This window comes from Homalodisca vitripennis, chromosome 2 (genome assembly GCF_021130785.1).
Source record: "Homalodisca vitripennis isolate AUS2020 chromosome 2, UT_GWSS_2.1, whole genome shotgun sequence".
NCBI lineage: Eukaryota > Metazoa > Arthropoda > Insecta > Hemiptera > Cicadellidae > Homalodisca > Homalodisca vitripennis.
Genome location: NC_060208.1, coordinates 141661041 through 141675696, shown reverse-complemented (window position 1 = coordinate 141675696; position 14656 = coordinate 141661041). Strand labels below are relative to the sequence as shown.

General features: G+C 31.3%; 1 protein-coding gene across 1 annotated transcript in view; it reads left to right on the top strand.

The window, feature by feature from the left end:
- The first annotated feature begins 5864 nt into the window (after positions 1 to 5864).
- Positions 5865 to 14656, top strand: part of LOC124354825 (neuroligin-4, Y-linked-like) — a 35213-nt gene continuing 26421 nt past the window's right edge. Inside the window, exon 1 of the mRNA XM_046805571.1 lies at positions 5865 to 6499. The gene's annotated coding sequence lies outside the window, so the exon portion shown is untranslated. The remainder of the gene's footprint in view (positions 6500 to 14656) is intronic.

The window sequence follows — 14656 nt, the reverse complement described above, 5'->3', positions numbered from 1 at the left end:
CCGTGCTGTATCAACCGCGCCGTTAGGACCCTGTGATTTCATTATCGTTTGTAACTAAACATATTAGATAGTTAATATAAATGTAATATTCATTTTTAAAGGACTCATACTATTCTCCTATTTATTTGTGTCTTAAAAAATTAAGATTTAGAAAGTAACACAACTCTTCATGAATTAAAAACTTTGTAATTGATGCGTGTTATCATATGGTTTATGATTAAGTAATGAAATATCGATTAATCCTCGATTAACTTACAGAAAACTTTATCAAACCAGAAAAAATAGTAAGAAGAGGATCAAAGCAATCATATGGTTTATGATTAAGTAACGAAACATCGATTAACCCCATCACTTACAGAAATCTTTATCAAACGAGAAAAAGTAGTAAGGAGAGGATCAAAGCAATTACAGAAAAGAGTCCCACCTATAATCGTCATCCTAGTTCTAGAAACTTACAATTGGCTTGACATAGTTATATACTAGTGATTCTATTTACTAGCAAGTTCTGATAACGAGTCGTAGTACCATCCTTAGTGAGTTATGAGGATTCACAATGTATTTGTTGATGACAGTTTGAAAATTATGTAACGGCCAAAACAACATCCCGAAAGCTTAATAAAAATTACCTTCAAGATTCAGTCAAGGTGAAAAAAGTATTCCATAGATCCGTGATAAGACCTTATTAGTATTTATGGTAATTAGTATACTTATTATTTAGACAAATAAAATAACTTTTTTTTCAAACATCAAAGAAACCTAGTTTAAAAATTTAAAGGTTACAAACATATTTAAAAACAGGTAAAATTAGAAATATTATTACCATAATTTACTATTAAAATAAGGCTTTAAAATTATTTTAAATTTAATGTAGCTCTGACAGGGTTCATATGAAGATATTTCAACAGATCATCAGACATATAAATAATAGTTATATTGAAGACAGGATACTAATAAAGGAACAGAATTTCGCCACTTTCAGCCAAATATTCGGGCTGTAGACGCTAATAGTTATCTGACCCAAATTAACATTTATTATATTATACACATATATTATTTTATACATTTACAAGTCAAGAAAAATAAAAGAAAAGGAAAAGCTAGAACAAAATTATCTTTGATGTTATTTACACTTCCAATAACCTCTCATATCATTCCAAACTAAAACTAGCATAACAGCATATATATTTATATCTCAAGAGAAATTTCAGATAGTTTGCATTTATACTATTTATTGGCCTAGGTTCCTAGATAATAACCGCTATTCACTTAATTTAAGGTATCAGTTTAGTGGTTTTGTTATAGTAAATTCATAACATAAACTGACTCCGTACCGTAGTTTTCCGGTTATTGTCTCTTGATGTATGCCTATTAGTTACAATACTTTGGGTAAGCAATTAAATGCATATAACATTGTTATCTTAAGGCTCCATTTAGAGATATACTATGTACTATCCATTCCTAAGAGATTTTTGAAAATGAAGCTTCCAGAAAAGAAAATACAATTAATATAAATAAATATAAAATTTAAAAATTCTTTAGTTTTTATTGGTAATGATACATTAATTTTCTTCATTATTTAATTCAACACTATCAATAAATTCCGCTTTAATTAGTTACACTGAATTATATTTGTTTAAAAACAATAGAATCTCTAAAACGACTTGAAACAATGATTATGCCCAACTGTAAACAAATCCGGTGTTATTACAGCAAACATGTGTAAAGAACAATCACCTTCAGGCAATTCATTATTTGTTCTATTAATTGGAAATGAAAACAATATTATTATTAACATTTTTATCATGATAACATATGATGTAAATAGCTGAAACTCTATTTCTTATATCTTTTATCCGGGATTGTTTGTAATAGAAGTTCAGAATATAGTTTATTTAAATAGTTTGTAAACCTCAGCCATCATGATTACACAAGAACACCACCCATAGTGTTCCTTTTTCGCCATGAATACTTCTCTTACCATCATCACTCTTCATGAATACTTCTCTTACCATCATCACTCTTCATGAATACTTCTCTTACCATCATCACTCTTCATGAATACTTCTCTTACCGTTATCACTCTTCATGAATACTTCTCTTACCATCAACACTATTCATGAATTTTTATCTTCTTCTAGCATCATCTGTTTGTGAACTGTCGTTAAAGCCTGACCCTTTTTTTGTCTTACGTGCAAGATTTTTAGAACACTTCCATTTGACGGAAACAGGTAGAAAATGATTCTTGTAAAATACTAAACAGTTGTCATTAAAAAAATATACTATAAGTTCTTATAGAAATAAAAAAAACACTCGGCTTATTTATAAAACGAACACTGGTATATTTTTAACAAATGAAAAAAATAGAAACGCAACGTTGAATGGAAATATTACTTTCTTCTCAGTCACCAGTGAGAGCTGAAACAAACATCTGGTACAGGACATAACGGAAATGAAACATACGGTACTCTATTTGTAAAACTTTAACTTATATATATATATATATATAAAAGTATGCTATATATATATATATATATATATATATATATATATATATATATATATATAGAGAGAGAGAGAGAGAGAGAGAGAGAGAGAGAGAGCAGTAAAAGAACATTACCTATGAATTTAGCTTTGGCAGATGCAAGTCGTTTGACACGTTTAAAGCTCCTAGTATTAGTTTGATGGATTCAATTCCACAGACCGTTGCTTATGTGCCCAAAGCATGTTGATTATAAACTATTTACTATGTTGAATTGTATGCTACGTCTATTAAACTGTCAACAGAAACTAATAAAATCTAGAAAGGTAATAAATTTCTATAATAATTCATATTTTTCGTTATAAATCTTTATTCTCCTGTATTTTAGCGGTTTATTTCAGATCATTTGCAAAGTTCTACTATCCCAGAAAGTTTTTTCATTATGACTGATGTTAAAGGGAATTAGGTTAATTATTATCTACAGCGTCATTAATTTGCACTACATACACATTCATGTTGCTTTTTAATTATTCATAATTTTTAATTACTGCATTACAGTTCAAATACGTACATCATTAGCTTTGTCGAGTTCAGTAGATTTGATGAAACATGATGATGAGTTTACGGACTCTATCCGACTTATACCTCGACATATGTTGAATTTCTGATTATGAACAATATTCATTTCTATTTCTTTAAAAAAAATTTTTTTTCAGGAACATTTAACGATTAAGACGATGTAACAAAGATACACTCTACTTTAAATGCGTTAAAATGAATTGTTTTTAATAACATGTGTTTATACTTAATTGATAATGCAGCTGTGTGCTCCTAGTGATGCAGGTTTGTCATGGGATAGAGCACAACAAGAGTAAGACCACCCGCTATACTATACGTAGTTGAACTGATAGTAGTGTGCTCCTAGTGATGCAGTTTAGTGGTGGGAGAGAGTACGACAGGAATAAGATCACCCGCTATACTATACGTAGTTGTACTGATGGTAGTGTACTCCTGGTGATGCAGTTTAGTGTTGGGATAGAGCACAACAGGAATAAGATCACCCGCTATACTATACGTAGTTCTACTGATGGTAGTGTACTCCTGGCGATGCAGTTTAGTGGTTCGATAGAGCACGACAGGAATAAGATCACTCGCCATACTATACATGTACGTAGTTGTACTGATGGTGGTGTGCTCCTAGTGATGCAGTTTAGTGTTGGGATAGAACACAACAGGGATAAGACCACCCGCTATACTATACGTAGTTGTACTGATGGTAGTGTGCTCGTGGTGATGCAGTTTAGTGTTGGGATAGAGCACAACAGGAATAAGATCACCCGCTATACTATACGTAGTTGTACTGATGGTAGTGTGCTCCTAGTGATGCAGGTTAGTCATGGGATAGAGAACAACAAGAGTAAGACCACCCGCTATACTATACGTAGTTGTACTGATGGTAGTGTGCTCGTGGTGATGTAGTTTAGTGTTGGGATAGAGCACAACAGGAATAAGATCACCCGCTATACTATACGTAGTTGTACTGATGGTAGTGTGCTGCTAGTGATGCATGGGATAGATCACAACAAGAGTAAGACCACCCGCTATACTATACGTAGTTGAACTGATGGTAGTGTACTCCTGGCGATGCAGTTTAGTGGTTGGATAGAGCACGACAGGAATAAGATCACTCGCCATACTATACATGTACGTAGTTGTACTGATGGTGGTGTGCTCCTAGTGATGCAGGTTAGTCATGGAATAGAGCACAACAAGAGTAAGACCACCCGCTATACTATACGTAGTTGAACTGATGGTAGTGTACTCCTGGTGATGCAGTTTAGTGTTGGGATAGAGCACAACAGGAATAAGATCACCCGCTATACTATACGTAGTTGTACTGATGGTAGTGTGCTGCTAGTGATGCACATGGGATAGAGCACAACAAGAGTAAGACCACCCGCTATACTATACGTAGTTGAACTGATGGTAGTGTACTCCTGGCGATGCAGTTTAGTGGTTGGATAGAGCACGACAGGAATAAGATCACTCGCCATACTATACATGTACGTAGTTGTACTGATGGTGGTGTGCTCCTAGTGATGCAGTTTAGTGTTGGGATAGAACACAACAGGGATAAGACCACCCGCTATACTATACGTAGTTGTACTGATGGTAGTGTACTCCTAGTGATGCAGTTTAGTGTTGGGATAGAGCAAAACATAAATAAGATCACCCGCTATACTATATGTAGTTCTACTGATGGTAGTGTACTCCTGGCGATGCAGTTTAGTGGTTGGATAGAGCACGACAGGAATAAGATCACTCGCCATACTATACGTAGTTGTACTGATGGTAGTGTGCTCCTAGTGATGCAGTTTAGTGTTGGGATAGAGCACAACAGGAATAAGACCACCCGCCATACTATACGTAGTTATACTGATGGTAGTGTGCTCCTAGTGTTGCAGTTTTGTGTTGGGACAGAGCACAACAGGAATATGATCACCCGCTATACTATAAGTAGTTTTACAAATGCTGGTGTGGTACTAGTAGTTTCATATGGAGTGACATAGATTTATGGTAAACATTTTAAGTAACATATTAAAGATAACATATTAAAGGTAACAGCAATAGTAGATGTTTAATAATTTTTACATAGTTCGTATTTTAAATAATTTAAATTCTGAAGTTTTTAATGATATTAAGACAGACAATACGTTAATTTTATAACAATATCTAAAGAAAACTCAGGGTAATTATGTATGTACTTTTTAAGCTTGGTGTGGCATACTCTATTTTAAGTTTTATTTGGTGTAGTAATTTCATAAATGACACGTTTCTCAAGGTAGTATTATTTAATGGATTTAATGAGAACACAAAGCTTAAACAGCATATATACTTTTAATATATCAACCAAAATTCAATACTTTAAACATTATTCAGGAGTTTGCCTTATAAACACAATATTAAGATTAATCTTTAAAATGTTTTGTATCATTTATTACACTAATTAATTTATTCATTTATAAATGTGAGAATACATAACATCAAATATAATAAATTACATATTTATATTTTAGAAGTTTCATGATTAAGAATTATTATTATCGTATTATCAAATAAATTTAGCCCATACACTTGGGGATTATGTGGACTTTATGTTGTAAAAACCACTCATATTGTACCCTGCACTTAAAACACCTGAGATCAGACCGTTTGAAGTGGGCGACACCCTCGTCACTTGGTAAGTATTTTGTAAAAGTGCTAACTACATCGTCATATCTATTGATTATTAAAGCAGGGGCCACGGCAGCGGCAGTGTCGGGCGTGCGCACCAACGATCTCTAGCGGCAGAGCTCGGTACCAAGCAGTTGCGTGTGTGGCAGGCCGCTGGGATGTCACCGCCCTTGCAGGCTCTCGACATGTATGTGACTGTGTGACCTTGTTTGCTCGACTTACCCTCTACCTACAAGCTAATAGAGACTGTTCTCTTCATTTTACTGATTAGAACTTTTTCATAAACGGATTTTAAATTATTAAACCTACACGTTGATTCCAACATGTGCAAAACGTACGAAAATGCATGTACTTATACATTTGAGTGTCTCACAACATTTTTGTTTTAGGTGAACAGTGTTTTTTTATCTTCATAGACTGATAAGAAATAATATATAAATTTTTTTATTACATTTATATAGTTTTACTAGTGTATTTTTTGTGTGAGATATCACAAGGCATAATTCACTGGTGTGGCGCCAAAACCATTGACGTCAGGCATGGTCTAGTGACCCTACGGTGAGAACAGTGCATCAGAATGCCGATGTACAATAGGGTGGGTCCCCCTTTCACAAGGTTTGTGTCTCCGTGGTCGACAGATTTTACGGGAGATAATTGGTCTTATTTTCCAACTCCGTGTTTCCAATAATCCTGTTGGATTTTTGTTGGTGGATTACTGTTGTGTTTTGTGCGACATAGTTTTGTGATCGACGTCCTGGGACTGGATTACATTTGTTAATAAACAAGGTAGGATTAATGTACTAAAATATTATTATTAACATATAATATTTACTATGTAATACCCCGCATTAGGCTTAAGTGACACACAGTTCATATTTAATTTCTAAAAAACGTTTAATATTATTCAAAAATATTAGTATTGTTGTATATCTATAAAAGGAACTACGTATAAGATTAAATATAAGTATATTAATAACTCTATCAGTTATAAATCTTGTTGATATACGTAACTAAAAAGATTTGGTATAAATTTTAAAGTATGTTTTGAACATGAATATTGTTTTTAACTAAATATATACTTTAATGTACTTAAACGTATACAGATTACATACTTTTGCTACACTCCAAATATGTAAGAAAAAGATGTAGATAAAAAACTTTGTATATTTTATACCTCATGAGAGCTTTTATGTCCCTTAATATATTTTATACCATAACTCACTACGTACGAGGCATTTAAAATGTATTCACTATATTACATGGTATCTAAAATTAGTATCATATTTCGATACTAATCGCACATCTCTCGTGAAGTAGGTCTTTTATAGCTTAATCAGGACATTACAACCTCTGATGATTATATCTCTTTCGATCAACTTTGTTTTTATGTATATATAACTTGAACAACGAAACTATGATAATATATCGTGATTAAGATAGTTTTAAATACTTTTTCCTGCATATAAACTTAGAACAGGACTGTTTTACGCTTTTTATGATACATTTTAATGTTTATTAGATATATGCGGAATATTTAAAAACAAAAGTTTAGTTTTTCTGAGTGTTTTCCATTTGAAGGAGTGAATAATAAATTCTATACTTATTTCTTAATGTTTACAAACACTTTTACACACTAACGTGGGGTTGAATATAATCTTACTTGAGGAAAAATGGTTCGCTGATTCAACTTATTTTCCGCATTCAGCACTGAAGTGTTCGTCATGGAAGAGCTCTTAAATAATCCTTATTTTTACTTTTGAATTCATGCAAGATATAACTTTGGATATTTTAAAAAGGTACGAATAGTTATTCAAATTTTGATATGTAAAATGTAGGACGTATTCTGGAAACTAAATTCAAGATACTTTCTAATGTAAAACAAATTGACATTAACTCGTGAGAGGCTACACCCGCGGCAGGTTGTTGCAATTTACTTTTAATTTTGTAATATTATTATAAGTATTTAAAAAACCAGCTTAGGAACTCATTTTATAAATTATCATTCAAGACATAAATTATCATTTAATCATCGGACGTTCATATCAGATATTCTTTTACTCACTTTTTCCGTAATAATTATTATTTTGTTGTCCTCTCCACCTAATTCGGCGATAATCTTTAATTCCAACATATATCAATTCAATAACTTATATATAATAAATTAAAGATCCATTTCGCCTATAGTTCTTTTATTAGACAGATTTTCTTTTGAAGTTCAAAAAATTATTTGTTTTCTTACTTGAAAATGTTAATTAGGCAATTTACGTTATGGGTAGTAGAATTTTACAGCGAGTTTAATTTACTTTTTATATGTTTTTACTGATACAGCTTTATTTGCAAATAATTTAAAGTAGCTTTTTCTGAGCATTAGTTAGTAAAATAGATTACGAGATTTCTTAAGAACATGTAATATTTAATTAAAATAAAAAAGGTTGGCGAGAGCAAATTAACTTCAAGCGCCCTGTCGCTTCGAGGAAGCAGATGGGACCTCTCACGTGTTGGAAGTCCCTGTATATACTTTGCAAATCGTCTAATAAGCACGTAGTTGTTTTCTTCAAACGTGCAGTTACTTTATAACTTTAGTTTAATTCGTAATGGGTTTACAAACCATCTAAAACATATTTTATCAATTTAAGTGTTCATTAAATACTAGCCAAAACTAAAAAAGGTTAGCTACATAATTCGTGTTATAATTAAAAACATTAAACATTAGCATTTAACATTTTATAACTGTTAAAATATAAAATAATGAAGGTAAAACAATTATTTCAACTCCTCTGATCTTTAGCTGTAATAACTGTAATAACAATGTTGCTTAGATAGCAAACTACCATTTAATTAAAACGTTTCATTTGATGTTGTTATCTCAAAAGCTTATTATCAAAACATATTTACTGTCTCTTATGCTGGTCATAGAAGTCACGTCGATGAAATTAATCACAAGTCTCACATTTAATTTGAAAGGAAATGTTTTTCCTCGTTTGCTTCTCAGATATTTGATTCTGCAGCGTATCTCAGGTGGTGGAGATCAAAAAAGGACCAGGGAGGCTTATGGGCAAATATCAATGTTTTTAACTTTCCTTTAAATCTCTCTTAACCGTACAATATTCCGCCTATTCCTTAATACTTGTATAACTATACAATATGTATATAACTGTTTTTCCTTACTAAATAAAATAATGATACAAGCCTTTAGATTACGTCCTATCTGTACGTATATCAGATCAGAAAAAGCCACTACCATCAGATGGTTCAGTCAGAAGAGTGTGTCTTTACGTCTGTGGCCAACTGAGAATTATATATTTAATTATATTTCATTTCCACTCGTTGTGATGTTGAAAACTGCAGGTCTTACTTACGACAATATGTTCTCACGATAGAAACACCCTGAAAGGATTAAGTAGAAGTAGCGAGAAACAATGACGGACCATAGTCTTGCCAGTTAAGAATAGATATTAGCAAAATAATTATGTTTTAACTGATAAGCTTCAATGCCTTATTGTTCATCAAACAGTTTTTAACTTACAAAGAGTTCGTAATTCAATGCCAGCATTGCACCTCTTTGTATGTAGCCTCCACCTCCTATGAATCCTGGGTTATGCTACCGTTTATTTTACTTAATTACAATCATTTTCCCTTTAATTAGATTATGTGCAATAGGATGAGATATTTAGATGGCTAATACCGAGCTTATAGCCTTGACATTAAGCCTGTCTCATACACAATAAAGAATGCCAACCGGACTGATAGCAGGATCAACATGAAAGTCAGTACAGTACAAGTTCGAATGCTCTGATAAACATTCTACAGGGGCAGGCTGGACATAAACCTGAAAAATCTTTAACCCACATTTAATGTAAAATGGTAGACTAACATTGGGCGGTCACCTGCTCTCCTGATCCGTGTACCTATATTTCATGTACAGACAAGAACTCGTAGAGTAAAAACCAAATATAGGCACTGGTTTTGTTTAAGAAGTACAATATAGTAATCTTAAACCGTCCTGGTTTATACTTAGTTCTTTAGTTGTCCAAGAGAGCGAATTCTTAATGAATTTAGGCTTGAAGTTTCGTCTATTGATAAAATCAAAACTTTAACAAGGTCAAAAGCTTTTCCAGTAATGGGAAATTGCACCAGGACGGAAGAGGTTTTGGAGAGTCAAGTAAATCGTCCACGTCTTTCATAGTAGACAGCGGGATTAATTGAACATGGATGGGTCAGTGTATGTTGAGCAACCCCTATCATGCAACTTAATTTATCCATCTTCCTTAACTTTGGCTTCATTTATGTATGACAAAAAAATTAAAAAGAACAATTATACAAAGATATTTTATTTTGCTGTATGTATAAAATTGTTTTGTTTTAAAAGGCAACTGCCTCTTTTACCCGTTTGTTTAGGAAAGTAAATAAAAGACACGTACTGTTGTTTTAAAGTTGCATTAAACCAGGATATTAATAATGTGGTCTTTTTTATAATATATATTTTTATATTATTTTTATTATAAAGTAAATATAAATTATCAGTATTATATGTGTGTGTGTGTGTGTGTGTGTGTGTGTGTGTGTGTGTGTGTGTGTGTGTGTGTGTGTGTGTGTGTGTGTGTGTGTGTGTGTAGAATAATTTTTTCTATTCAAAGTGTTTTGTTCTTTTGTATATTTTCACAAAACTTTACAGATACAGTAACATATTTTCGTGGAACTTAGAGTAAATGTCATAAAAACTTTGTAAAGGTAATGGTTATTTTAATATTTATTATTTTAGTTGCATGTTTTGCAATTGAGTAGTTATTGCAAAATCTTTTAAACAACACTTCTAAGTATTATAATAGGTGATAAATCACGAATAAACAAATCACTGTAAATGTTACGGAATGGCGGTTGAAATATAGGGCTTTGTTTACCCTTGGGTCAAAAGTGCTGGAAAATAAATGTGTTCAAATATTGCGTTACGTCTACGAGGGACTTTATGAATGAACACCTGTAAAAGTTTTAAAGTTTAATCACTTTTTTTAACTAAAACCCATCCTGCGTTTCGTATATATATATATATATATATATATATATATATATATATATATATATATATATATTTGTTGCTCTGTATATACATCAAATCCTAATTAATGTTGGTTAACTACAAAGAACCTTCCTTTTGAAAAACGAATAAAGTATTATACAGAATATTTTACTCTATGATACAAAAATGGTTTAATTATGAGTTATATTATCTAAGTAATGTATTATTTATGGGTAATAGAGTAACTTTAGAGGATATCTTGATGACATGTCTCGATTTAGATTTCAAAATTTGATTAAATCTTTATTTATAGTATCGTGAGATTTCGTTTAAAGGAAAGATGTCCCTCCAGAAAATATAGCTGAGCATTAACAAAGCCTATTAATCAGTATAATGGTAAAATTTCTCTTCTACCTGTTTGTATGTAATAAACAGTTGCACACCTACAGTTTTGAAAGTTACACTGGCCCCCCAAAAAGAAAATAAACATTCAAGTTATAGACCACTATTGCAATAACAGATTAACAATTTGATAATTCATACGTTGAATTTATAGTTTTGTTTTATCCATCCCATCAGTAGAAAGTAAAAATTGTGTATTAAATTATATTACCGATTGTTACTAATTTTACTATTCTTTTACAACGACGACATACTACGAGATAAAGCTATCTATCCAAATTATTTTATATGGTCCTAGACTATTGTGTATGTTTGAAATGAATTTTTCAATAAACATTGCAATAACCCAGTCCGCCTGCAGGGCTATTGGTGGTGGTTCGAAAGTCACGTTTAAGCCAGTTGGTGCCAAGTGTCCGGGAAGGCTTCATAGGACTAACCTTGCCTGTTGAAATAACATATACTTTATTATTTACTGTTTGTCCCTCGGTATTAATGTAATGAACATAATTATAATATAGTTTATTACATTTGCCATGAATAGAGATGGGTATATACATTGCAGAAAATAAATATTAAAAATTCTCAAAAAATGCTTTCAAAGCGTTGGTAAATTATCAATATTCTTACCTTTACAAACAGCTAGTACTTATTTGCTCTTAAAAGATTTCACAGAAGCAAAATCACTGAATCGTCTTCAGCACTTCACTTTCTGCTTCACTGCTATTTGAGTCGGAAAGTTTCATAATTAATTTGTCAACAGTATTTTATGTTACACATTCCTTTTCAAAGTTTGTTTGGTGTAAGTCTTATTTGTGCTCGATTACAGATTCTCAGTTTATTTACTTGGTCTAGAGCACCGTGAACAAATTACTCAACTTTGCTTATTTTGTGTTTTATTGTAAGTTGCTAACTTTCTTTTATTTCAACGTGTACTTGTTCAATTGGATAGTATTTTCTGGTAAAGTAACGAATTTTAGGGTGCTGTTTATAAGAATAACTCTAAGATCTTCCATAAGGCCTACTAGTCTTAAGTTCCAAAACATTCAGCATTCACTTCATCGTGGGCATGAGTATTGGATCCCATTTTTGGTCGCCTTATCCACTTACATTATTGTGAAAGCCATCCCTACACAATCATCTTAGCAAAATATAAACAAATATTTAAGTAATATGAAAAGAACTTTTTGCACCTATTTTGAAGAAAGTACAGAAGAGTTGTATCTTTATTGCAACTTCTAATTACTTTTCACATCTCGATATTTAGTATGTGAGAATACGCAAAAAATTAAGTTTTCTATATCATTTGCAACAAAACTGTTAGTGCTGTGCATTTTACAACTAATATTCCCAAGATAAAACTATTTTAGGCTCTAGTTCTAGGGAGGCATATTTTTTAATATAAGTATTCTCTGAGAACAGAATATTTGCTGACTTTTTGCAAATGACACAGTTCCTATAAATGCGTGCGTTGGCAGTTTTTAGGTTGCATGGTTAACAGATTCGTTAGTTTGTGTTAAAAAATTATACAAAATCCGTTACGAATTGTGTCAATTATAAAATTATGTAATGCATTCTTTTAAGTGTGCAGTTTTACTCTCTCTAATAATACTAAAACATATAATAATTACTTACCAGCCCTTAATAAAAAAAGAATATTGGAATAGTGAAGCAGTCATAACAAACAGAGGATTTTAGTTCTCCCTTGAAACGAATGGGACTTGCTCCTAACATCAAGAATATTTGCATTAATATATTGATATAATATTTCTATATATATAAATACGACTATGTCACCACCAATGTTTACCAATATATATTACCAATATTTATAAAAGCAAAATTTACATAAAGAAAATTTATAACGTGATGCCTTGACTGTACGATAATGTAACTGGTAACAAACAGAATGCAGAATCTATATTATAGTCAGAAGTGTTATGAGCAGTAAATCACTGTGAAGTGTAAGTACTGCTTCTAGTTTCCAGACAGCCGGCATAAACTTGCATTATAGATCCTCTACAGAACTTACACTACTATGTATTCTCTTACTCAGTTTCAATTGGAACTAACTGTTTTTGAATGTATAGAGGGTGTTGCAATTATTTCTCCCCAGCTAAAATTATAATAAACTAAAATCCAAACACTAAAAAGGCTACTAAAACCGTTACGCGTTTTAGTAAGTCATAGTTTTAACTTAATATTTTACTTTTCCATATATAAATAGATCTTAATATTGAATATATCATATAAAATTGTATGCCTTCCCGTGTAGTTCATTTGAAATCTAATATCCTTAGCAAATACAGATAATCTTATCGAAATATAAAACATTTTTATGTTACAACATAATATAAAAAAACTGAAATTTAGTAAATTTACTATTAATTTCTGATTCTTGTTAGATCCCTCCAATTCTTGTATTTCAATATCAGTTTTTCACATGCTTATTTTTTAGAATGAGAAATCATTGACATTAGGTCAAGTTACTTTGGAAAGAATTTACGTTCATTAATACAAGTATTCTTTTATTACATGAATTTTAATTTCCAAAATAAATCTTCTCACCAGTGGTGAATTTAACTTTATTCATTATTTGCTTCATTATTTATAAAACTAATTATTTTTAATTATTTATGAATTAACATAAAACTTGTGTATGACTCATGAAAATCGTTCCAGATAAAGAACGATGTTCATAATTTGTCTGTAAGGCATTTGTATTGGGTTTAGGAAAATACTAATATGAGAATATACAATATTATTATAATAATCACCATCTTCTAATAACTACATGAATAATAAAATAATTAAAAGTCAATTATGATTATTTTCAAATCAGCTTTACTTTCTTTGACGGAAAATACCCTAAAATCGCAATATTTTTTTTTACTCCTTTAAAAATACAAAATGGTCATTCACCAGAGCCATTTGTTGATATAGTGGATACAAATTTCTTTAAGCCACATCAATGTTAGGGGAAAGAGTTGCCAGTTATTTTTGCTTGGAGAGTTTTAAGAAAAAAGTAGGAAAATTATGCTGTTTTTAATTAAGTGCCTCTATAAATTTAGAAAGCCGGGAAATTTCTTCTTCAAGATCAGTGCAATACTTTTGTATCAAAACGGAAGCTATATCCCGAATTTAAATTTTTTGTTATAAACCGATTGTATAAGACGACACTAAAGACTTCATTGGGCTCGAAATAAACGTTTAATCAGTTATCTATTTCAGTATAAATGTTTTCGATTATAACATAAAATGTATTTTAACAATTTCCTGCCTCCCATCAGGTCTCGTGACATAATTATCTCCTCTTGATTTGTCATGAAAATGTTTTCTCTTTTTTGTTTTTCTTCAGTCCAGATCAAAGTCAGCAGCCTTCCTTTAACACAGATCCATGTCCTATCTTTAATAATAATGAAACCTTTATCGTAAAATTAGAATATATCCTTTAAAGGATCTGTATAATTTATAAATAACTCTAAAATCAGTGTTTATGTTATGCATAGTTTTTAGTTCATAAAGCA